Source organism: Lasioglossum baleicum, chromosome 5 (genome assembly GCF_051020765.1).
Source record: "Lasioglossum baleicum chromosome 5, iyLasBale1, whole genome shotgun sequence".
Classification (NCBI taxonomy): Eukaryota; Metazoa; Arthropoda; class Insecta; order Hymenoptera; family Halictidae; genus Lasioglossum; species Lasioglossum baleicum.
In genome coordinates this window covers 17751431-17778699 of record NC_134933.1, presented here as the reverse complement: position 1 = coordinate 17778699, position 27269 = coordinate 17751431, and the positions used below count along the sequence as shown (strand labels likewise).

General features: G+C 39.7%; 2 protein-coding genes across 6 annotated transcripts in view; both read right to left on the bottom strand.

Annotated features, from left to right (window-relative positions):
- The window catches only part of Mesr6 (misexpression suppressor of ras 6), a 764580-nt gene that overhangs the window by 553207 nt on the left and 184104 nt on the right, over positions 1–27269 (bottom strand). The gene's annotated exons all lie outside the window — the stretch shown is intronic.
- Positions 1–27269, bottom strand: part of LOC143208885 (uncharacterized) — a 284265-nt gene that overhangs the window by 86857 nt on the left and 170139 nt on the right. For all 4 annotated transcript variants that reach the window (XR_013008995.1, XR_013008994.1, XM_076423804.1 and 1 more), the window contains one exon: positions 6746–6792. The gene's annotated coding sequence lies outside the window, so the exon portion shown is untranslated. The remainder of the gene's footprint in view (positions 1–6745; positions 6793–27269) is intronic.

Genomic DNA, 27269 nt, shown 5'->3' with positions numbered 1-27269 from the left:
AAAGCGAGTCAGCTTGTCGATGACCTGGTGAAACGAGTTTGTTCACCCGCCGGTCCAAAAACTCGCGTGATTTCAGCTCCGGCAATCTTTTTACGAAAGCCGCATTCTTTCAACCTTTAGGCTCAACTTTCGGATTGATCCGCGCCGTACAAGGTAGAAAACACTTTTTTTTTGCTTGAAGAATGTTTACGCAGGATTTCTTTGAGACATTAATTCGAAGCGAAGCACTTGCTGGCCGTTTTGAAGACGGTCAGGAAGTTTTGAAGACGGTCAGGAAGTTTTGAAGACGTTCATTGAACAGTGTGGGATTAGGTAGAAGTTCTATAAAACGCAATAATGTCGAAGGATGTTTGCTCATTGGACAATGAGGAATCAAGTAAAAGTTGTATAAAACGCAATAATGTCGAAGGATGTTTGCAATCATTTGAAGACAATCATTGGACAATGAGGAATCAGGTAAAAGTTCTCTAAAACGCGATAATGTCGAAGGATTTTTACAATCATTTGACATAATAACACGATTAAACCCGTAATCGACCAACAGACAAATATTGACTTACACTACTTTTGCATTAGCATTAATTGAGAATCGTATTAACCCTTCGAGGATGATGTCAGACAGATGGTGTCCTTCACTATGATCGACGTTGGACGATGTCACAGTTGTAATTATAATCTGTTCTTAATTCAGACTTATTCATATTACTTCTATTCACGTTGAAATTCTAGAAAGTAAATATGATGATACACGTGTATCGCACCTAACAATCTAATCTTGTGTAATCAATTCGAAAATTCTGATCGGAGTCAGAATATTGTACAGACGTCGTTCCCAAAAGCTTTATAGTAATAGGCTTTTGGCAAATATGACGATAACCTTTTGCAATTTTAAGCAATTTTAATTCTAAAATCAAGACATTTCTTTCAACCCAGATTATTTTTATTACATGTAATCATTTTGACATTGTGCACATCAAATTACACCTGTTTTCTCATATAGCAGTTGAGCTTTTCCACTATTTATAGAACACAGACGAATTTAATAATATCAAAACTGCTTTGAATAATGGTATGGCAATTTTTACTAGCGCCTCAGAGTAACCATTATTGTGCAAAGGGTTAAAAATCTATAAGAACCAAAATGAAATTCAAGTGTGTAGAAATGTCAGTGGGACTGTTCCATGAGAATATTGAATTCCAGCGAAATTTCAGGTTGCCCGAGTGGAAGAACAGTGCAGTCGGAACCGGTCGAGTACGCGGAAACAGCTCGCGGAAGCGTAGAAGGCAGCCGGGCCGGCCAGGGCCGGGGCCTGGATCGCGTTCACTCACGTCGCCCAGTAAATTATAATACGGCAATTATTATATTTCACGGCGGCGCACGTTATTAACGCTACCGAGCGCGACTCACGGTGCAACGGAGGTTCACAGGCGAACGGAAGGCGTGGCATTGCTTCAAATTATACCTGATCCCCTTCTCGCCATGGAAAATAAACGAGAACAGGCCACCCTCGCATTTTGCGAGGCCCCGATACCGTGTACGCCTGACGATCTTCCTCCTCGAGGATAATGAATTGTCATCGATAGCCGTGCAAGAGCGTGCATTAATCAAACTCATCCCGTACAATTTTCTTCCGTGTTTAATTATCGCGGATGATATTAACGTCGAAGGTAGAAATTTATCGTACGGTAATCGTTTATCTTTTCGTTTTAATTATATTTACGGTTCTGAGGCGGCCGTTGTTCTCTTGCTCCTTTTCGATGCATCGCATCGCGTGCAATGCGTCGACCTCGAGGGCCCTGCATCCTATGCGGCGCACCGAGAGCTGCATCCACGGCGAAACAGGTGATTCTGATATAAATTGCCGTTGCTCGAATGTGTTTACATCAACTATGTCGGTTTCTAATTCTGCGTGAAAACTCACGAATTCGGAATAGAAAAGACAATTCACTAAAAGTCGTGGAAAGTACCATTATGGTTAGAAGAAATGAGTACACGCTGGTACATGTTCCCTTATAAAAATGACGAAGATTCATTTTATTTAGACTTTGTGCGGCTCCTATTATAATATGTGCTCTACTAAAGATATTTATACAAACAATTCTTATAAAATCATTTTTATTATTTCAATAATTGTAAAATAATCAATCTGGAACCGGTCATTTTGACCGGTGGTGGTAGGTGTAGTGTTAAAACACCTGAAACTACATCCACCTGAGACAAGTGTGATTTCACAATTAATATTAATTGCTCGACTGTGTTTATATCAACGGCGTTGCATGTCATTTTAAAAAATTATCAAGTTCTTGATGAAGTTCGCAATTAATCGGAGAACGTCGAAAGTACCGTTTTACTATAAACAAATTTAAGGGACAAACTTTAATGTAAATATTACTATTCTATTAATAGAAGAGTTGGTAGAATTAATTATAAAATTTGATAATTTACGTTTATATATGTATATTGTATAATAAAAATTTCATAATTTAATTATAAAAATATCTACATTTTTTAGGTGTAGGTATAATGATTATTAGACTGCGGATCTTTATGCAAAATAAAAATTGTTTACACCGATTGCAAGTCACTGAGAAGCCATAGAAATAGTTTATTCTTACTTCAGTCATTTTAACAAGCTGAGACAAATAGATTTGCACTCTTAAGTCATTGTAACCTTTCTACTGTTTTAAATTGCACCCACGCATTTTTGTCATAAATTCATAAAATCCGCAGTCTAATGATAGTATTAGTAATTAGATAATTTCAAAATTTTCTTAAGTTGCTTTTCCTTCGTTGCAAGAGGTAGTCAGTCCTGCATACAGTGGAGAATGAATAAAATGGCATGGAAATGCTGGTTTAACTAGACCGAACGACTCTGTGTATGTCCCGTTAAATATCTGGAGGAGCAACAGCCGAGAGAATTCCGTGGTGGGAGCAGTCAGGATTTCAGTTTACAATTTTCGGCCGAGTTCGCGGGCAGAGGGGGATGGAGTGGTGTCGGCGTCGGAGTGAGCAAGCAAGCAGCGCGACAGACGTGACGAACCGTACAACAACGGGGCCCTTTATTCTCACGTCGTCGAAGTGCGACACACGTGGAATGCGAATATTTTTCCGCGGAGCCGGTTAAGACAAAAGACCGTTGGCGTTGGCAACGGGCCCCGAGGTTTGCATAATTTATTCTCATAAACTCGGAAGCTTGCGTGGCCTTTAAACGAAATAAAGACATCGGGCCGCGCTCGCAGTCTTTCTCTCCCTCTTTCTCTCCCTCTCTCTCTCTCCCTCTCTCTCTTTCTCTCACTCTGCTGGGCTTCGTGCATACGTTTATGCTCACGTACGCGCATAAAATCTACACGACCATCGGGCCGCGTGCCATTTATTAGCAATTGTAATGAAATCGTTGCCTGTTGCAACGATAATTTAGAGTTTCTCTCGCGCAACGTAGCTAAGCGCGGTCGCGCGCGATTCTTCGCGATACTCGCGTCTTTCGCGAGGTTTTGTTTACAGGCGCCAAACCGGTGGGCGTCGCTTCTCGTTCGCGAGAGTCCCGGGGCCGTCTAATGGCACTGCAAATAGTTTCTATTGAACCAGCCTGCCCCGACGTGGCCATCTTGCTTAGAATTTCCTGCGCGCTTTCGTGTATCCCGCGCCTCGAAAGCGCAAATTTCCTGCTCGCCTATTTGCCGTCCCATTAAAGCCAATGAAGGCGCGTCCATTTCTTTCGCCATGAAACTGTCTGTGCCGACTATGTATGCCGTGCAAGTTATGCTGACCGAGCAGTAAAGACTTTTGCGTAAACGCGAAAGAATTGCTTTAGCGGCTGGAAACACATTCTCTTAGGGTAAATGTACCTATTACTGCGGGTGTGCGTTTGATTGCGTTTGAAACAAATGTTTTGCCCTCGATAAATTTGTACAATTCAATCAGAATGTATTCTCGTTGGCGAGGCAAACAGTATTGTCAATCATTCTCGAATTTTTATAATCGCAGGATTTTGAAAAAATATTCTTCATAGAAGATCAAAGTAAGAGGCTTCCTTCCTTCCGCTGTGCAATTTTGCTGGACAAACACGTAACAATGTATCCACAAGTTCGGAAAACGTGGAAACAATGTTTAGGGATTTGTTGCAAAATCTCGAATAATATTCGCTAATGTATTCGTTCATTCATCCAACAATCGCAAACTGTGCGGTTCACCGATGCGGTGTACCAACATGTTGAGAGAGTCTCGAAGTCCGAGTACCGTGCTAGTATTGTTTAGGGATTTGATCCTGAATAATTCTTGATTTAATAATCGATCTGATCAGCAAGGCTGCAAGCAGAGCTACAAAGAACTTCGTCGTTCTCATATGCAGAATGATCCAGGAATCTGAACAACCTCGAGCACTGAAAGTCCGTACCGCAGGAGCGTTGTTTAGGAATTTGTTTCTTAATCTATCACCATGACAGATTCATCCCCTTCTCGTGATCACGAGAGTCCAAGTCGCGGGTAAATTATTCATCGGGCACCCCCTGTATCGCGAATCCACGCATCATTTTCTATGCATACATAGCTCCGCAGCCACACGAACAGAGACGATCGCGGTGTGCGCGCAGGGAACATGAATGCACGCGCACACGCCCGAGGATTCATGGTCCGGAGAGATACGCATCGTCCACGATATTGTTGTCTTCCGATTGCATCGGACAATGGGTCCACTTCCGGAAGTGGAGCGGAAATTGTACCTGGCAGCACGAGTGTGATGGAGCACGAGGAGAGACGGAGCCCGCGTCTTCGAGGGGAATCTGATTTCGGATGCTGCATTCACGCCGAAGAACGACGGAAATTGATTCGATTCGACGATTACGACGAACGCAAGTAGTTATGTTAACACATTTTACCGACCGGTAATTATTGCTTAATTTTGAAAAATCTATGGTTCATGGCTAAACACTTTTTCATGGAACCTTCAATGGTAACAGCAATTTTCATTATGAACTAACAAGACACCTTCAATAGCGTCATCTAATAGTTTCATTTAAGATTGCAATGTAAAAGAATTTCTATGCTTTCTTTTGGTACAGCAAAATTATTGAAAATCCTATTAATAGGCTCCCGGTAGGTAAAGTGTTAATTGACTTTGATCTGCAGAAATTGTTTCGGGGCACGCTTTGGAATTCAAATTGTTTCGAGTGCTATGGGTTAATAATTTCAGAACAAATGGATCTGTTCATTCACATAATTTTATATGGATTTAGTATAAATTGCCAATTGTTGATCACTGATTTCAAAATGTTCATTGGAAAATTGCAGATAGAAATAAGTAATGAGAAATCCTCGTCCACAAAGGGTGCGGATATGAAAAAGACAATGAAATGAACTTTCGAGGCAAGTTAACACTTTACATTTTCAATAATTGTGTTGTACCGAAAGAAAGCATAGAAATTGCAACAGCATTGCAATCTTGAATGAAACTATTAGATGACTTTATTGAGGGTGACTTGTTAGTTCAAAATGAAAATTGCAGTTGCTATCGAATGTTCCAGTAAAAAGTGTTCAGGCATGTACCATAGATTTTTCAAAATTATGCAATAATCACCGGTCGGTAATATGTTAATATGACGAAGGAAATTTGAATCGGTTGCAGACGAGGGATTGTTGTTGAACGTTCCGCAGAATAACATTCACGGAAGGACTGAACAAGCTCCGTGTTGGTGCACACGCAACGCACAGTTTGATGTATGCGAATACGTATCCGGATCACGAGTAAATTAATGTGAGAATTAGTGCGGTACGCGCGCGGTCATATACAAGGAGAGATACCGGCGCGGCGCGGCGGATCGTTGCATAACGTTAACCCCGGGTCGTCGTAACTTGTAAATGCGGCGCAAAGACTGACACGGATATATGTACACGCTGATCAAGGTGTCGCCGGGATGGGTTAGACCCCAGACAGCGGACGTTTCTGACGACTGCACAATTGGCAACAATTAGGTCCACTTCATCACTCATTTCACCATTTTTCTTGAACCTACCTTGGAGCTTGTTGAACTAGAAAGGGATACTGGGTCGGAGGGCAGCTCGTCTTTATTCCCTCGAATGCAATTTGTTTGCTACGATTTAACACGTTGACATAGTCGACTCGACGATCACAAAAATTGGGCGACATCAGTGCAATTTGTTTGATACAACGAAAAGTGAGAAATTAAGATTTACAAAATTGCTTTATCAATTCTCTCACCGCAGAAATGAATTTTTAAGTATAGCGAAATAATTCTGTCTCTCGAATATGAGTGACATAGCAGCCAATGTGATTTTCTACATTTTTCTGTGGAATTCACGGTTAATAATTAATGCTAGAATATATGTACACATAGGACAGTAGAATTCCATTAAATGATTGAAACATGACGAAAAGAAAGCACGAGAAGAAGTAAATATGAGAAAGAATCCAATAAACTTAATGAGTCTCTCGTGATAAGGAAAATGAAGACAATAATTCGAAATTAAACGAAAAAATTGATTTTTTCAAAATAGACCTCGACAGATACTTATCTAGTTTAAGCTCGAAACATTTTGTTCAGACGATGTATTATCTTATAAATTAATGAGTACGTATCCATCTTATTTTCATATAAGATGTACAAATTAATTGATATTTCAGAGGAACGTATAATTTTAAATGGAAAACAAATTTTTCCTAATTCTCCTTACTTTTTCAACAAGTCGAAGGAATGTAAAGCATTTAAATAAAAATTAATGAACACTTACGACGATAGGATTGAACGACACGATGTCCATCCGAGCACAGAACTCACCTGAAACAATTCAAACGAACCCGGATTTAGAGCGAGGCATATTGATTGAAATTCTATCGGGTAATATTGCAAATTTAGCACTTTATAAGCGCCTGCGAGGACCAGTTTTCTTAACCTAAATCATTCTTTTCGCAAGATATACAATCACCAGACGAATGTATCGATGAATATGCAGATTGAACGAAGCGTGCAGCCTCAAGGGCCAAAAACGGACTTCGTTTCGTCATTCTCCACCTCGTTAATGTCTGCATAACACACATAATTAGTCGATGTGGGTTTATGCAAACTCATATAGGCTGCTTTGCGACACCGGCGATCGAGGAGAAAATTTAAACACCAATGCAAATGATATAATATACAATCAATTTTACATGAAACGATGGACATCTTTACATTGCAGAATCATGACAACAATTTACTACAAAATGAGAACGCAGTTCACACAACATACATCACCATAATATACCTACACGTTGTACCGATATCTCTGAGTTGTCAATATTTAGCCAGTATAAATATAAATTTTCACTTTCATATAGAACACTATCGACAACAAAGTAGTTCTATTTAATAATAGGTGGAATATCCTTCATTTTCTCTATCATGATTGTCTACCACGCTGGTATTCCATTTTCGATAAACGTTTAAATAATTCTTTCTGTATTCATAGTGACGATCTCGATCGAAGAGTAGTTTCAGAATTCGAATGGGCGGAATTTCTTATAAAGTTGTTCGAACGGTGCGCGCAAGTTGCAGTTGGATACTTAGCGCAGGTACTTAGTGCAGCGATTTAACATATTTAGTAGTTTACTTGCTTAATATGCAAAGTAACCGCGGAATATATGGAACGAGAGCAAAATGAAAGGAAAAACGTACTCGCTTCGCGGAGGTGTGACCATAATACGTTAGCCGCGTGCTGGTTATGCGGATAGTCGCATCCACCATCGCGTTCACGCACACATATATGGGCATCTATACCTGCGTGTCATGCATAAATGATATATGCATACCATTGCGAATACCTCTACCGCCGCAGCGGCCAAACGAAGATCCTCGATCCGATCCTCCCTCTCTCTCTCTCTCTCTCTCACCCCTGCTCTCCCTGTTCCATGTCATTCTCCGCGTACAAGAATACGTACACGCGTATAGTAATTAATAATTTCGAAGAGTATCGTCAGCCATCCCCTGAGACTCAACCAAAGTATTAATTTCCCCAAGTGACATGAACGTCTAAACTGCTCAAACGAACCCACGCATAAATCATCCCCGCAAATGATTCCCTGCTTTATTATCGCCAGGAAAATACTGTTCCCATCGGTGAATAACAAATTGGCAATTTTATTTTATGACGCTAATCTGGAAATAAAATAGTTTCTTAGAAGTATTGTGTACGAATAGAAATTTCTAAATTATTTGTGTTAGGAAGGATCATAATGTTTGAAACTAAAGAAACATATTAATGAAACTGTAAATGGCAGATTGGAAAGAAGCTTTGAAGTCCCCTTTGAAAGAATTTCTAAAGTTCTAAAGTTAGGGTTTATAATCGAGCACGAAATGAAATAGCACGTTCTGATCTGACGACAGGGGATTAAATTATAAGCGAAGGGGTTAGAGAAAAGATCGATCTAGGCCGCTATCGCCCCTAAAAGTCCTATTTGTTCGTTTACGAGGCGCAATTTGCATTATTCGGAAGCATAAAACTGCGCATGTAGCTATTTTCATGTATACCTGCTGCGGAATAATGCAAATTACACCTCGTAAACGAAAAAATAGGACTTTCGACGGCGATAGCGGCCTAGATTGATCTTTTATCTAGCGCTTTTGACTACTGAAAAATCCCATCTTCGACGAGTCATTTTTCAACGAGTCATTTTCAGTAACAAAGGCGAGAGTTGTCGGTGCGCTACGAGAGTTGCCGGGCGAATTACGTTGAACGCATGGTTTCGCAGGTTGCAAGCGGTCCGGAGTGACCTGTCCGTTGTCCGTCGATATCTCGGAAAGAATCGGAACGAGCGATATATTATCGCGATTTGTATTATTAGCGTCAGCAACAAGCGTCACCGATAAATTATACCGTTGGAGGCCGTCGACAATGTCGTCGTTATCGTTGCCCTCTAATTTGAACGTTATTAACCTACGCATCTCTCGACGGTGCGCCGCGGCTCTCGGATGACTTAACGATGACAGGTTGAGAGATACGGACATGCGGGCCATGACAGTGATCGAGTCCTTCGTACAGGAAACACCTTTCGATAGGTATCGAGTGTTAACGAAGTCAATAGGGCAAAAGCCTGTCCTGAGCCTCGGCCCGAGACAGGACAATAACCGATGTACGTATACGTCCGTCTGTTCGTTCGCTGACCACCACGTCCTCCAATAGGATGCACGCTGTCAGTATGAGGAGCAGGTGCGACCATGACTTGCCTTCTCTCCCCCTCCCCCTCCCCCCTCCCTCCCGCCGTCGTTTCACCCTCTCATCACCCCTCTTCACCCACCCCCTTGTCCACGTACGTATAATTACGCTCGCGCGTATCTACGTGCACCTACGTATAGCCCTGTTCTATCCATCAAACGTGCTCTGCGCCCATCCAGCTCGCACTATTGCAGCTTACATGCAGGGCTATATGTTACAATATGCTAATTACACGCCGGCCTATGTACACACAATGGCCGCCGAGATTATTCGGGCCAATTGCAAGCGTTGCCAGATGCACGCCGATTCCATCAATTCTTCTTTGCTAGCTCTCCTCACAAAACTTCGTACTTTTGCCAATCAAACGGTTCTGGTATTATATTAGGTTGGCAATTAAGTTCGCGACCTCCACATTTTCTCAAACAAACTCATTTATATATATATACAGGGTGTCCAAGACCACCCGTCCAGGGGTGTGAACTTCCTAGATAAGCATATTCGGTAAAAATGTTTGCAATAAAAGTTGCAGGGATTAATGGAGGACACATGTCCATGACCAAGTAATTGACCTTAGGATCCATTTTCAAGGTTATTTGGAGGTCAGTACGTATTTTTTAAATGGGAACCTCTACTTTTGACTACGGATTCTGAAAGAGCTCGAAATTTCACGTTCAGATATGTACTTATGTCCTAGATTAAAATGACTGCTGGATGCCATAAAAATCGTAAATACAGGCCACGAATTAATAAATTTGTACACCTAATACGATATGGAAAAATCATTTAGAACTACCTTGTATTCCAGCAATTTATTTGACAAAACACGAGGATTCAGGATTCAACAAAGAGATTCGAGATTTACCGTTATGGGATTGCCGTTTTAACGTTTATGTCTTCCATACAGGATTCATGTCGCAGTGAACGTGCTAAAGGGTATGTCCGTAAAGTATAGCATTCTTGTGCCCGTTGCCGATAAGAAGTGAGGCATTTGTGAAACGGTACAGCCATGTTGATCAAACGCAACTCGTTTCGTCCGCGTCCATATATGCAGTATCACATAAATCTGCAACAAAGTTTCACCGTGCGAGCGCGCCGCTAATTCCGAAACCTGAAAGTACCTTGTAGACGATAACGCCGATTATTTTCTCGATTTTTCTGCGACCGGTTACAGAACTGCAAAATACACGGCTAAAGGTAAACGGCAAGGAGATAATCGAATGTGCCTAACGTGTCTCTGCTTTGACTATCTCGAGAAATCGAAACATTTTACAGTTTTTAAATAAAATTGATTCTTTTATGCTGCAGATTTCCTGTTCGTCTAAATGTTGCTAATTATCGCTTCGGTTTCAGTTAATGTCATACCTGTGGATAATGATTTAATTTCGAACGGAAATAGTTTTAATCCATACAGGGTGATCCGTTTAACGCGACGCTCGATTTTCCATTTGCAGCCATCAGTAAAATCATATAAATCTCCTCTATGCCTCTACCCACGTAGAAAATGTTTATGTCACAATATGCCCCCCTCTATACTGTGTAAGTATTGTATACAGGGTGGGGCAATCACTATGTCCACCTTGAATACATTCGTTATTTGTAACAATATAGAAAAATGTTGTCAACAAAATTTGTACGGTACAGAGCGGGCCATATTGTGACACAAACATTTTCTTCGTGGGTGGAGACATAGAGGACATTTCAAGGTCACCTTGATTTTTTCAAATAGAATGTCCTTTATTTATACCATAGATCGATAGGGTATCAAATTCTGAGTATAAAAGTGTTGACCTTCATATGTCCTCAACCTAATAGTTAACGAGATATTATCCAAAGAAGAAAGAAAACGGTTTCGATAATATCTCGTTAACTATTAGGTGTAGGACATATGAAGGTCAACACTATTATACTCAGAATTTGATACTCTATCGATCTATGGTATAAAAAATAGGACGTTCTATTTAAAAACTTAATTTGACTTCGAAATCCCCCTCTCCACCATTCTAGTCCTCAACACAATTAAACTATATGATTGTACCCTTCATACCGAAAAATTTTTGTAAACAATTTGTAGACATTTCCGTTATCAGATAAAAGAAACACCCTGTATGTAAAGCTCGAAGCGAACCGCGGACGTGTCGAACGATTAAGTGAAGGGAAATGTGTCACATAAACACGATATTTATTTATATGTATCGGTTGTTGCCGAAACTCATAAAATCAATTTATTACCGAGAGCTGCCCAATGCTTCGAGAAACTGATTTACGTTCGATAGGGCCCGGGAGTAAGTATTTTTTCGCCGAGGAACGCTACGAATTCTATGGAACGAATGGCATCAAATCGTCACCACCGCGCTGCACGAAGAGCCCTCGATAAAGCCCGACGAAGAGACAAATTGCACGCGATATTTCAGGTGTAATAGCCTGACATAATACTCGCTAATTATGTACGAAGTAGCAATTTTAGCTACAAGAATTTATTCTGCGGCCGTGAGCCCGTGAGTGGAGTATAAAGTAGCACTGAGTAGCAATCGAGTCGCGACAAAGCTGCGGGCTGGCAGATCCTTTGTGGCGAAACAGGTTTCGCCACGTAAGTAATATGTTGAAAACGTGACAAGACGCAGTAACGAATTTACAACATCGGTCAATGTCAAAATGTTTATATTTCCCGATATTACCCCTCGTAAATGCTCGTCGGGATATAGCTGCACAAAGTCCTACCGCACAATTCTCGCACATTTTCCTTTCAACGTTGCAATTCGTTCGATTATGAATTATTCATAATTTCGCGTTTCTAATGAACACGATCAATTGCAGAAGCTTCTTTCATCGCTTAATAATTTCAGTAAATTCATAAATAATATTACGGCGTTTTTAAATTCCTCCGATGTCGTCACTGTTTTCTATTTTCTCTACTAAGTTTCCTCGTAAACACATATATAATACGTAAAGATTCATAGTAAACAATTTCATTTGTTATTCCTTTATGGGAGGGAATGCTACAAATCGTGATCGTCTATTAAAGAGAAAAGGAAACGAATAATAAAGTGCAAAAGCTTCTTTGTTCTCTTAATAATTTCAGCAAATTCGAAAATAATGTTGCGGCGTTTTTAAATTCCTCTAATGTCGTCACTGTTTCGTATTTCTTTCTATTAATTTTCCTCACAAATGTACAGTGAGTGTAAAAGGTACTCGTACGCTCTTTAAAATAGAATAACTTTTTTATGATTGTACCAAACGACCTGATTTTCTATAATCAATTAGAAGCATTGGTTTACGAAATGATATGCAAAAAAGATTTTCCGAAAATTATAATTTACAAGGTAACATGCAAAAATAAACAAGGCATTTCTTAAAACTTTTTTATTTGGGCCCTTAACGAAAATTTAAAATACTATAAATAAATACTATGAAATACTGAAAATATTTCATCAAAATTGATAAATATATTTTAAATTTTCATTAAAGGCCCAATAAAAAAGTTTTAAAAAATGCCTTTTCTATTTTTGCATGTAACCTTGTAAATGATCATGTTTGGAAAATCCTTTTGCATATCATTTCGTAAACCAAATGCTTCTAATTGATTATAAAAAAATCTGTTATTCTGTTTTAAAGGGCGTACGGATACTTTTTACACTCACTGTGTATAAAATACGTAAAGATTTACATTAACCAATTCCATTTGTTTTTCCCCTATCGAAGGGAATGCTAAAAATCGTAATCGTTTGTTAAAGAGAAAAGGAAACGAATGATAAAGTGGTGAAGAAGAGAGGAAGCCTCTGACGAGGTAATTATCGTGCGTCTAGGGCCACCTTGCACGCGGACGCGCCTCCACGGATGCATTCTTGCACCCTGTTGCACCGCTAACAACGACCGCTACAAATTACAGTTTTCGAGCTGGAACGATCGAGCTCGACTTTGCATAAAAAATTATACGCCGTTTCGGAAGTAGGCCGCTTCCGGTCGATCCTCGGCGACGACGATGTCGAGCCGGTTCAACGTGGACCCACCTTTACGAGCGGAGGGGATGCGAGAGCGGGTGCGAGCGAGTGCGAGCAAGCGCGAGCAATCGCCCCGACAATTTTTGTCTCTCGTTAGGAGAGATGGAAGCGAACGATACAGGAACCCGGTCGTTGTAAGCTGTAACGAGCTGGTTCGAGACCGGTCGACTGGTTTTCCTTCGCTTTCCCGTTGCGCAATCTTCGCGCGCGCGCGCGGCGATACCGTCGGTTTTTCAGTTTACGGTTTCGGGATTACGATCAGGACGTGCCACGGTGATTAAAGCCAACGTGTCCGCGAGTGAAATCGACCGGGAAAATTACGGCTAAATGGAACCGCTGAACGCTAGAGAAATTAATAATCGCCCCGGTTCGAGTCAGCCCGCTCTGTCTGTCCCTAGCTCTCTGTGCCTGTCGCGTCGCGTCGCGTCGCCTCGGCCTCTTATGAAATCCCGCAAGCCCGTGGAAAGTGAAATTACACCGGATTTAATAGACTTATTAACGGCCGCCGCAAATCACCATTGTGGAAACACCGATATTTCTAATCAACCCGAATCCCCGGTCGTTTTAGCTTCGTGGGCTAATTAAAGACTCAAAATTAATTGAGAACGAACTTGTACAGGACTGTGCCACCCAAATTTACTATTCGTTGTACAAGAATTTCAATTAGAACAATTTTAATCTCTTATCTACGATTTATTAGAACGTCTTTGTCGTTCATAATTTCTTATAATATGTACAAAATAAAATTTTATTTCGTTTTACGGAAAGTTAATAACTCGACTGCGGATTCTATGCGTTTGTAACAAAAATGGCTAGATGGAGTTTAAGACAGTAAAAAGCAAAAGTGTTCGAGAAATCGCTGTACTATTTGAAACATATTAGAATTACTAAAGACAATATTTTATTAAACTTCTGCTGCGTGCAATTGACACGAACAATTTTTATTTTGTATCAATACCCGCAGTGTGATTATAAGGCATTACTAGAAAATAAAAATGTATTGTGTCGACTGCAAGAAGACGGAGCTACATACGTAGAAATTCATTTGTTTCATTGATAGCCTTAGTGAGTTGTAAATAATGCAATAGAGTTCTTATACAATACGTTTGTTCATTTTACTGTTCCCTATTTGATTTTAGCACAAATGCATCTCTGCAGATCTGTTTTATCAATTAAATTTTTTGATTCTGTGGAAACGTATGGGACTGACATAGTCGAGTTTCGTAAACATAATGCAAAGTCGGTCAAAGAGAACGCCGCCTCGTCTCGATTATTAAAGCGAGCAGGCCTAGACGACAAACGTCCCAGTTTCCCGCGTTTCCGTCATTAAACGGAGGCGACAGGGAGTCTACCGTCGACGTAATAAATATAGATGAATAGAGGCGGGAGAGATTATGCGTACATCTACGAGCACCCATTTCGTCTCGTTGAAGACGCTTTGATCTATTCTCGCTGGCGAACCACTTGGTCCACCTGCAGAAATTTATGAAACCACAAAACGGCTTCTTCGACCGGGCTGGACACGTTGGATGATCGTGAATCATCGTTCTCCATCCTAAACCGGGGGATGAAGGGATCCATAAACCTACGTGTCATTTTAATTTATCCGTTCGGGTGCAAGGTGAGCTAAACAGCCCGACCAGCGAATAAATAGAGTTCAGCTTAAATCCGATGATTTATCCTCTCGTTACGATGAGGAAACAGGAAAACGATATAATTACATGTACTCGTAAAATCATCAATTGCAAAAAAATTCAGGCTTGAAGAATATTCGTTAAACCACAGAACAATGATGTTCTAATGTTAAATAAACGTTGTCTGCTTCTATTGCAAGAGGCAGGAACTAGATAAACATTTAATTCTTAATCATTTTAATAAGTTGAAGATGTTGCATCGCTGTGTTTGAATCATTCTATTCTTTCTACTGTTTTAAAATGCACCTACTGAAGAAGGTCCCCACACTACCTTCCCCTTCTACTACGCTGTTCCCCACGCCTCCGCCGCGGCCTGGTCACGTGACGCGTTTCGTTAGTGTCATACCTGTGTTCGGTACGGCGAGAGAGAGGGTAACTTTTCCCCTCGATTTCACGGATCTTTTTGTCATCTCACCACAATGCTCACATTTCTGCCATGAATGCATAAAGTCTGCAGTCTATTAATGACATTCGCTACTAGCATAACACCTGTGACGATTTTGTACATCACAAAGGCAATCAAATTAATTTTGTCCACGTCGTCATTTAAAATTGTGGCCCATACAATCTATCAGCAGGAACTTTATTTTAAATCCAAATCTTCCATTCGCCAAATTAAATGCAATTTACTTTCTGCTCCTATATCTGAGGTGTATGAGTAAGAAAAGATCTAAAAGACACGTATTATTTTTATATTTTTAAGAAAATATGAACAGTGAAACACAGTAACACACGGACACTTTTCAAAGGACGATAACTTTTTTAATATCACATCATAGGACTTGAATTTCTTTGAGAAGTTAGAACAATTAATTGACAACGTGATGTGAAAAAGAAATTTTGGAAAAATTGCGATTGGTCGGAACCACGAAGAAAATAATCAAAGTTGTTTTCAACTTTTTATTTGGGCCAATATTGAAAATATTAAAGCTGCAATTTTCACCATATTTAAACATTTGTATTCAAAATGTATTTTTTAAATTTTCAATATAGGCCTCCACAGAAAAGTTGTATAGAAAAACACCAACTTCTAGTATGTTCTCTGTAATTCCGACCAAATTGCAATTTTTTTCAAAAATTTTTGCACATCTTGTAGTAAACTAATTGCTCTAACATCTAACAAAATATCCACGTTGTATAATCTGATATTAAAAAAAGTTATAGTCCCTTTAAAAGTGTGCGAATACTACTGTGATTCACTAGTATGCTCGATACTTGGAGGACGCCTCGTACTTTATTTTTTTTCAATTCGAACGCAACATACTTTTCGACGCTGCCTCGTATATCCGAGGAACTACGACGAGTATGAGTACGAGGGTTAATCGGGCCGCGATCGCAACAAATTTTCGCGCACGCAGAACCCGTTCCATGCGCGATCCACGCGAGCCTCGCGACTGCTCGTGTGCACACAACGACCGTTCGTTCACCTACGAATTCACGGCGCAAGAACAAAGTCTACGGTCGCCGTCACGGATCGGTATCTCGGTAATTTATTGCTTCTGATACGTACAAATTGCGCTTGTCCATCTCGCCGGGCTGAAGTATCGACGGACAGCGATTAATTGAATTTTTACCGGGCGCCGTTGCTCGCTCGTCCGAGCTGAAAAAGCTGTCTGAATATATCGACCGATTCCGCGTTGAACTTTTTCTTCGAAATTAATCATACTCCGGATCCCCCACCCCTAAACCCCCGCGGATCCGTCCCATGTAATGCTTTCCAAACAAACGACTGCGTTCCGCTTAATTTGTTGTGTGATCCATGGAATCCCAAAACAGAAATCGAGAGATTCGCCGAATTTTTCGATAAGAATCTGGTTTCATTAAAAGAAACATGATATCTCACTTGTGGCAAGGAGCTAGATCCGATAGTGATATATTTCGATATCGGTAGATAGCCTGCTCGATATGTTTGATGTATGTACTTTAGATTTAAAAATATAAACACACGTTTCATGCTGCGATGTTGGAGAAATGCAATGCAACATGTTGGAGAAAATCAGATGTGGCTCTAGATTAGAATGCAACCAGTATGACTCGTGTATATGATTACTCTGATGTTACAGGGGTCGAATTATTTATAGAACATTATTGCAAGACGATTTCAATATTATTGTTTCTAGATGCAACACCATTCATTGTAAGAACAATTACAGAAAAGTAAACTCTCGTTTTTAAGTTTGACGAAAGAGAATCAATCAATAGAAATTCGTAAATGGACTGCGGATTTGGTGTATTTATGACAAAAAATGAGTAATTTAAAAGAACAATGGCATTAGAAGAATTTAAAAATACTTTTTTATTACTTTCAGCCTATTAAACATATTGAAAAAGAAAACAACTTTCATATTTCTCTCGAGTTTGTTGTAATTTAGGTGGAAAATTTTCATTTTGCATAAAGATCTGCAGTCTATTAATGAATAAGAGTTTTTTTTCATTTGACAGTACTTATTTTAGCAATATTCTACCAAATGTATGTCCTCTTCTTCTAATGCACAATGTTCAAACGAAATGAAAATAATCCACGAATTTTAACAAAAAATGAAATGAAATTTGGAAAACAACAGAAATATGAACAGAGAAAATTGCCCCAGGGTATAATCCCCGGCAATAATCCACGAATTTTAACAAAAAATGAAATGAAAATTGGAAAACAACAAAAATATGAACAGAGAAAATTGTTACCGGATATTAATTTCACACAGTCGCTGTAAATATCGGATAGCGAATGAAGCACAATTGGTCACATTCGAGTGAATGTAAATCATAAGACAGCAGTCTGTTAATAAATAAGAGACAGTGTCCGTTTTCATTTCCTTCAAAATTAGCAGTAATAGTCTTCATAGTTACAATATTCTATCAAATGTATGTCCTCCTCTTCTAATGAACAGTGATTGAATCGAAATGAAAATAATCCACGAACTTTAACAAAAATAACAAAAATATGAATGGAGAAAATTGCCACCGGATATTAATTTCACACATTCGCTGTAAATATCGGATAGCGAATGAAGCACAATTGGTCGAATTGAACCGAGCGTAAATCACAGGATGACCTTTCCTACAACCATTTTCGAGTACACGAGGGTTATATGGCAAGCGCCAAAGAAAGGAAACGGTGGTTTATTGGCCAGCCGGAAGAATGTCCCGAAAATAAGCCGGTGAAATTTCGCTAAGAACCGCGACAGGTGGCGAGTACAGTGGAAGGGTAACGAGGAGCAAAAAGGGACCACGCAAAACGAAAAGAATAAAGAAGAAATACATAACTTATCTGGGGACAAGAGTCACGTGGACGGGAAATAAATGAAGTCGCGCCGAGACGGCGAAAAAGTATTTTCGTCAGCCGCTGTCGCCGCTTCGCGCCGGTGCCGGTGTATTTTAAAAATCGCCGGATAATAAATCCAAGAATTACCGGCCGCTTAATCCTTTCGCCGATTCGCTAGAGATCATTTCGCACCCCCGTGCTCTCCCTTTCGCTCCAGAGCCTAACCTCTTGACCCTAACATTTTAAAAATACTGTAAAAGTCCAAAATAATATATCATATAATTAATTGTTCAGTATTTTCAAGCCTACTGCTCCTTCCCATAAATGCATGAAACTCGCTTTTGTAGAATAAAAGAGTGATATGGCGGTGGGGATACGGTCGAGAATGAGGACATTTGCCTCATTTCTCATTGGAAACGTCCAGGAATAAATTCGACGACAGAGCCGGCAATTATTTACGACGCGAGGGCCACCGACTTAATTAATTTTATGTAAAAATATGTTCGCCGCGTCCGCGTGTCCGATGTTCATCCGTTTTCAACTGATACCGGGACCGGCTAGAGAAAAACGTCTTTGATAAACTGTTGCCCGGAGAACGCACCTGCTCGCCTGCGCGATACTTTGCACGTGCCCCGTTTCGACGCGCATACTTTATCCGGCGTTTTGTAGTTTTCGCGTGCGTGCGCGCCTCTGCGAATTAAAACACGATCCGCGGACGTGTTTTATTCGAATGAAACATTGCAACGCGACCGTTCCGCTCCGCGGAATTAACCCTTCCAATAAAAATTAATAAAACGCTGGAATACACCGGAACGGTTCGCTCGCAGGAAGATAATTTCAAAGCTAAAGTCATAACTCGACTTTATTTATTATCGATAGACCCCGGGTTTCATGGATTCATGGCGTAAATAGTCGAATAAGTTTCACAGAAAGTAATCTTTAACACCTTGACGCACGAATTAAATGGAGTTCGATGCGAGTCCGAAGGTGCCATTTATTATTCACAATTTTCGCATGAAATCAAAACAATTCCTCGGATTATAATTGACACTTTGTTGGTAATTTTGTTGATACTAAACAATATTTCACGTAAACGTGTAAAATGTCATAATTCTGCTGGTTCTACCTATACAGGGGGACTCATAAATATTCGAGTGAATAAGTGAAATTTCTGCTCCTCTTGTTCACTGCTTCACCACGGCGCGATACCAACGCTACGCTCATAATCAGTGGACCCTGCCGTCGAGCCGGTCTCCCCGAGGCCGCGCTCTGATTCGTCCGTGTTTTTCGTTATTAACTCTTCAAATCACCTCAGGAGTGATCCCTCTCAAGGAAATACAAAATTTTTGGGACACTCTGTAATGTGGCACTCAACATTCGCCCACGAAGGGTTAAAATCATACAACTTAACGGTCCTGAGGTCGTGTATATAGGTTAAGTTAGAATTAAGAGAGGAGGAAGGAGAAAGGGTGAAAGAGGGAGAACGGAGAAATGAATTTGTAACCCCGAGGGGATCAAATAAAGCTATTATACATATTTGGGGCCTGTTTCTTACAATTGATGCAGACAGTTTTTACTTTATTTGATTTTACAATGGTTTTTTCGAATTTGTATCCCCGGAAAATGGAATCGAATCGAAACGGCGCGGCTTCGCGTCGCGTCGCGCAGGGTCACGGTATCCGACGAGTTCTATAAAACAAAGGAAGATCGTCGGGAGGCAGGATAATCCTAGCAGGCGGATTATTCGGGATTTTTCTTGGCTGTAGGGTAAAAAGAAACGAAGAGAGGACGCGGCTCAGTAGTTCCTCCACGCAGGCTCCGTCTTCCTGCCAACCCTCCACTGATATATTGCTCGCTCGACCCTTTTTTACTCATCTCTGCCGCTGTTTCTCTACTCCTTGCATTATCCTGAAAACCGTGTACAATGCACGGCCTCCTGAGACAGGGCTTCGCTGCATCTACCGTTCACACTTGCGCAAATATTTCTTATCTCTGACGGTGAGTGCATTTATAATTAAGAGATGAACTTTGCGCGCTCTTTAACGTGCTCGCTACCAACGTGCGTTTCATCAACAGTCTCCATTGTTGCAGCGTTCTCTTAAACGCATCTGTTTATAAAATGTGATATAAATGCTACCATCAGACTGCGAATTTTATGCATTCGTCATTCATGATCATAATAAATAGAGCAAATGCATAAGAAAAAAGATATTGAAAGAACTTGAGCACATTGTTCTATTATTTTCGTTATATTAGAATGGAAAAACATTTTCATTTAATATTTCTGATTCTTACAATTCACCCAGACAATTTTTATTTTGCATAAAGATCCACTACCTGGTTATCATGAAAAAATTATAATTTTGTCAAACACAGGAAAAGTTGATTCATTGATTAAACGTTTCCTTGTGATGAATGTACATTAAGTGTTGTACATAAATATTAGATGATTGCATAAGTTCGTGCCCGCTTTGAAAATAAAATTCAATACTTAAACGTTAAAGAATATACGTCTTTATTAATAAAAAGAAAATCATATAGTAACCATTCTTTTCTAATTGTAGAAAAGAATGGTGACTATACAGGGTGTCTCAAAATTAGGTCCGGAGCCGAAAATGGGAGGTTCCTGAGATCATTTCAAGCGACATTTTCCTTTGAAAAAATGTCGTCCGCGGCTTCGTTAACGAGTTATTAACGAAAAATACGGACCAATCAGAGCGCGAGCTAGACGCGTGCAGCCCGGCACGCCGGCAGCCGAGTGTCGGTGGCACGCCGCGATGTCGTAACGAACAAAAGTTTCCCGATGATGTGAATCCTCACCAATTTCGATAAGCTTTGGATATGTTGTCAATACCATGATTCTGAACAACATTTCCCTTCACAGTTTCTGTCGATCGGCTTTAGTTTACGACATTATTGTAAAAATTTGTAATTGTAAATCGATCGATGTACTATTTCCTATCCGATTTCGATAATCTTTGGATATGTTGTCAATACCATGATTCTGAACAACATTTCCCTTTACAGTTTCTGTCGATCGGCTTTAGTTTACGATATTATTGTAAAAATTTGTAATTGTAAATAGTTCGATGTACTATTTCCTATCCGATTTCGATAAGCTTTGGATATGTTGTCAATACCATCATTCTGAACAACATTTCCCTTTACAGTTTCTGTCGATCGGCTTTAGTTTACGATATTATTGTAAAAATTTGTAATTGTAAATAGTTCGATGTACTATTTCCTATCCGATTTCGATAAGCTTTGGATATGTTGTCAATGCCATGATTCTGAACAACATTTCCCTTTACAGTTTCTGTCGATCGGCTTTAGTTTACGATATTATTGTAAAAATTTGTAATTGTAAATCGATCGATGTACATAGTATTTCCTCGCCGATGTCGATGAGCTTCATTTCAAAGGAAAAAGATATTTAAAACATCGAATTTATAACATATTTCAAAGTCATCGAAATCGGCGAGGACCCACATCATCGGCAACTTTACCCGAACGATAGAAGAAGCACAAACTTATTGAATTAAAAACTCACTTATTCAGCCGTAAATCCATTTGACTACCACATACAACCACCACACTTTTACATAATCTTCGAATCGGTGTTTTCGAGAATCATATGATTCTCGAAAAATCAATATCTCCTTGGGAACGATTTCATTTGTTTTAAACGACGCCTTCATCGAATACATTGTACGCTGGGAGAGCACAGTTTCGCGCGGCATCGCGAAGAGCATCGAACTCTTTCCGCGTCGGAGTAAGTAATTTCGTTCGATATCGATACGAGTTATAAAAGTGTGCTACGAGTTCAACAATTATGTAAAAGTGTGGTGGTTGTATGTGGTAGTCAAATGGATTTACGGCTGAATAAGTGAGTTTTTGATTCAATAAGTTTGTGCTTCTTCTATCGTTCGGGTAAAGTTGCCGATGATGTGGGTCCTCACCGATTTCGATGACTTTGAAATATGTTATAAATTCGATGTTGTAAATATCTTTTTCCTTTGAAATGAAGCTCATCGACATCGGCGAGGAGATAGTATGTACATCGATCGATTTACAATTACAAATTTTTACAATAATATCGTAAACTAAAGCCGATCGACAAAAACCGTCAAGGGAAATGTTGTTCAGAATCATGGTCTTGACAACATATCCAAAGCTTATCGAAATCGGACAGGAAATAGTACATCGATTGATTTACAATTACAAATTTTTACAATAATATCGTAAACTAAAGCCGATCGGCAGAAACTGTAAAGGGAAATGTTGTTCAGAATCATGGTATTGACAACATATCCAAAAGTTATCGAAATCGGATAGGAAATAGTACATCGATCGATTTACAATTACAAATTTTTACAATAATATCGTAAACTAAAGCCGATCGACAGAAACTGTAAAGGGAAATGTTGTTCAGAATTATGGTATTGACAACATATCCAAAGATTATCGAAATCGGATAGGAAATAGTACATCGATCGATTTACAATTACAAATTTTTACAATAATGTCGTAAACTAAAGCCGATCGACAGAAACTGTAAAGGGAAATGTTGTTCAGAATCATGGTATTGACAACATATCCAAAGCTTATCGAAATTGGCGAGGATTCACATCATCGAGAAACTTTTGTTCGTTACGACATCGCGGCGTGCCACCGACACTCGGCTGCCGGCGCGCCGGGCTGCACGCGTCTAGCTCGCGCTCTGATTGGTCCGTGTTTTTCGTTAATAACTCGTTAACGAAGCCGCGGACGACATTTTTTCAAAGGAAAATGTCGCTTGAAATGATCTCAGGAACCTCCCATTTTCGGCTCCGGACCTAATTTTGAGACACCCTGTATAATTAATTAATGAAGCTGTGTATACTTTAAAGTTTAACCATCGAGTTTTATATTCAAATCGGGCACGAACTTATGCAATCATCCGATATATAAAAATCCCGCAGTTTAGGTATAATTTCATATAATCACATTTACTAAATTAACTCAGTTTCTCTTTGCGTAAAATACAAAATCGTGGTGAGTGACGCTATGTAACGAATATGTTAATCGCTACAGTACCAGTAATTTTACGTGTACAAAAATTCAAGTCTTCTGTCCACCATGTTCGAAATTAATTAATAACTCGGAAGAAATTAATAGAGGTTATTTTCGAGAGTAGAATAAATTCGGTAATTCATAAATACAAATTAATTCGTACACCTGACATAAGAATTGAATGAACGATTGCCAATAACAATTTGTTTAACATTATTTAAGAATAATAATTTTTACTTAATCGTCTAAATTGTTTCGTTTTGAGGCTGCACGGATGTAAAAATGTAGCTGGGAATTACGGATCACCCAGTACGAAAACAGCAAAGACAGAGATTTTGCGGAACGAGGGATACATCCCCTCTCGGTTCATAATATCATACACCGACTCCGAAATAATGCCTCCGCAGCCCCGTATTCCCGGGCACTCCTCTCGGACCCTCTTTCCCTAGTCCTTCAACAGTTTTCTTTTCCCTCGTCGTGCTTTCCCGCGGCGCGGCGAGAGGAGCACGCTTTTCCGGGCAAGATTTATGAAATGGTTCTTTGTACAGTTCCATTTTAGCGTGCGCCTCGATTTACTCGCCCGGGGTAAGGCTGAGCCCACCGACGTTGTCTTATTCTGAAAGTTTCCGGGGGAACGTATAACGCGGTGACGCTCGAAATACGAGCTTACAAGAGCACGTAGCCAAGTGACGGCCACCGATTTTGATGGAAACTTTTCGTGGAAAGTGGCCCTTTCAAAATGTGATCGCTACTAATCTTTTTATCGGCCATCAGCTGCGTCGAAGAGGGCGAAACGGCTAAATCGGTGGCGGGTGACGTACTTAGCACCACAACTCGGCAGTAGGTCTCATCATTAGACTGCGGATTTTGTGAATTTATGACAATGGTCACGTACAATTTAAAGCAGTGAACGTGTTAAAAATATTTATGGACATCAACGTATTAGTTTCAGCTTAATGGGATAATTAAAAGAAGAATACAATTTTTATTTGGCTCCTGTGTCCTGCAATTAATGCAAGCATTTTTTATTTTGCATAAAAATCCGCAGTATACCCATCATCGACAGAAAAATTGTGTTTCATTTTCACAGCTGTGATAGTTCTCTTGAAGAAATTTAACAACTTTCGTCTAATAGCAAAAGTCTGATTGAAATCTCTGTTACTTGAATCTTTTTGTGGTGTAGAAAAGTTGATCAACGATGGATTAAAAATATATTACGACATTCTTATACCATGTGGCTCTAAAGTTGCACAATGTTACAAAGAACCAAATTGATTTTGAAGTAGCACGAACATTTATCAACAATGAATTAAAAAATATTATAACGTTCTTATACCATGCGGTGCCGAAGTTGCACAACATTATAAAGAACCAAATTGATCTTGAAATAACATGAACATTTATCAACAATGAATTTAAAAAATATTGTAGCATTCTTATACAATGTGATTCTAAAGTTACACAACGTTGTAAAGAACTAAACTGATCTTGGAGTAAGATGAACATGCCTATTGTTATTTGTTAATTATTTAGCTGCCTTCTGTAGGATTTCCAGCGTTCCCAGCGTGTCTGACACCCTGTATATGGTCGCGTTGGTTGCACGCATGTCAGACCAGTCACGTTCCAGGGTTGGTCGAGAGGAAAGGGAGTTTATGTAAGACGTTTCCATACGTGGATGCGTAGGAAAGTCGAGAACGCTGATACGCGGCAAAGAATTCCACGACAGAGCATGTTGCACGCATTTTCTCAGCGCACCCTCTCGCCACACCCAAGGATCCACCCCTAAAGTCGCATCTATCAACTTGGAATCTTGATTTCCAAACCCCCACCCTCACCTTACCCATCTAGGCGTCTTTTCTCTCCCACAATGCCCCGCCTCATCCAACTAATCGTTTCCAAAAAGTAAGGAAAAATTCTTAGAACCGTAATACTCCATGATAAGTCGATTCGAGTCGATTCCCCTGATCTGGCGACTCTGAGTGCATCTAGGTTTCCATTCCCAACTGGGTTGTCTCAATTTCAATTTTTGATTATCCTCTGAATCATCAAGAGGATATCCTCTCTGGTAAAATAAAAGCCACCAATGTAGACTGGTGTTGGTCTCCGTAACATATCAGATGTGGATTTGCTTTTACAGAAACCAGGAAGATTTCAAATCCATGCAACGATTTTCTTGAACAGTTTTGCAAACGATCGATGCGGAACGTTTACCATTCGGAGTACCGAGGAAACTGACAGCGCGCCGTGTGGAACGGCTAAACAAAACTCATTCAAATATGTATACATAGAAAAGCGCATAGTTTCCGAGATAGACGGGATACCCGATACGAACACCGGCCACGGTTATGGTTGTTACACCGGAAAAATCTCCAGCGAGTTGGTCGGTAAAATCCAGAAATGTGTGAGATGTATCTGTGAAACTGCCTTAGTCGCCAGAAATACTTAATCGTCGATAAACGTCGTCGTAAAGAATCAATAGAAAGGAGTACGGGGCGTTGAGCGTTAATAAAACGTGCGTATGCATGGCGACATTCTCTAAACGATGATCGTTTAGCCGAGTCCAGTCGTTATTTCCCTGAGATATCTTAAACAACATTAGTAATGTTATTACGCCTTCGGTATTTCGCTTTACAGTTTATCGTTATTTACTTTGCCGCGGTTATTGCTTGCATCTACCTTTTACTTTTTTACTCCGTAACAGCAATGTATTAATATTATGTAACTTATGCTACACTATGCGTCTCTGGAGATATTTCTAACCCCCTAGTTGCTAGGATTTTTTGTAGTTATGAACATTCCGTGGACCATGATTAACAGAGCGAATTCTTTCGCTGGGTGTAACGAAGTTTATGTAACTTGAAAGTAGCAAGTATCCATCTTTAGATAATTAGTGTGATTAATAATGGGTTTAGAATACTAAAGAATTTACCCTGGTATGTGTGTGGACTAAAAATTGACAAGCATGATGCACATCGCACGCTAAAATAAAAGAAGATTCAACAAATATTGACACATAAAATATAACTCTAAAGTTACACATCTTTATAGAGTTCTATTCACCTTCAAATAAGTTGTACTTAAAATTAACAATGAATTTACAATTTTTCACAAACTCGAATACATTCTGGTATGTTCAATTTGTGCTTTCAAGAGACAGTGGAAACAAATAAAATCTTATTTTCAGTGGTAGTAGCCTTTACAGATCTGAAATAAATACAAATCGTATTCAATTCTGCGGAATTTTATATATCCTCGCATTTTTTGAAAATTGTTAGAAACCATAAATGCATAAAGATCTACAATGGTTACTGAAAATGAAAAATTAGACTAAAAAATATTGGAATATCAATATTCGTATAAGAGAACGAGCAATTGACACGGAAAGTTTGTGTTTTGGTTTCTACAAATGCTACACTCCCCCTAAAATCATCCTAAAAGATCCACGTACCACAATGTCCGACTGAATCTCGATTTTCAAGTATCGTTTCACGATATGCAGTGTTTCGCGACGCAACTATTTTTCTTTCAGTGAAACACATCCTCGTCTCGCAGTTTTCCATAATAGATCTTTCGCTAGGTGACAGACTTCCTCTTGGCTAGAAACTCCGCTTCTGTAGACGACAGAGCGAGGCAAAGGAGGACATGGGCAACCAGAGACGAGTCTAGCGCACAGAATAAGACTCGTATTTATCGTTGGCCCGCCGGTAGCTACGGATAATTAAAGCCTCTCCCTGTGCTCTGACCCAGATATTAATTAGACGTGCATGGACACGTTGCATGACCGCGCTTTGCATCTTCGAACCCTCCTACGTCGTTCAATAATTTCTTAATTGACCAATAAGAACGATAATAAAATTATTCGTTACTCGTTTCATTACAGACTGCAAAATTCCTTCTTTTATTTTTGTACGGACAACGAAAAAAGAAAATCTCCAGACGCTGATCAACATGCTTCTCAGATTTGACAAAGTTGGATATTTTTTCATCTTTTATTCATCTTTAACTGTGTCGCAACGTAATGTATATTTATTGTACCTTATTGTATATTTACACATCCT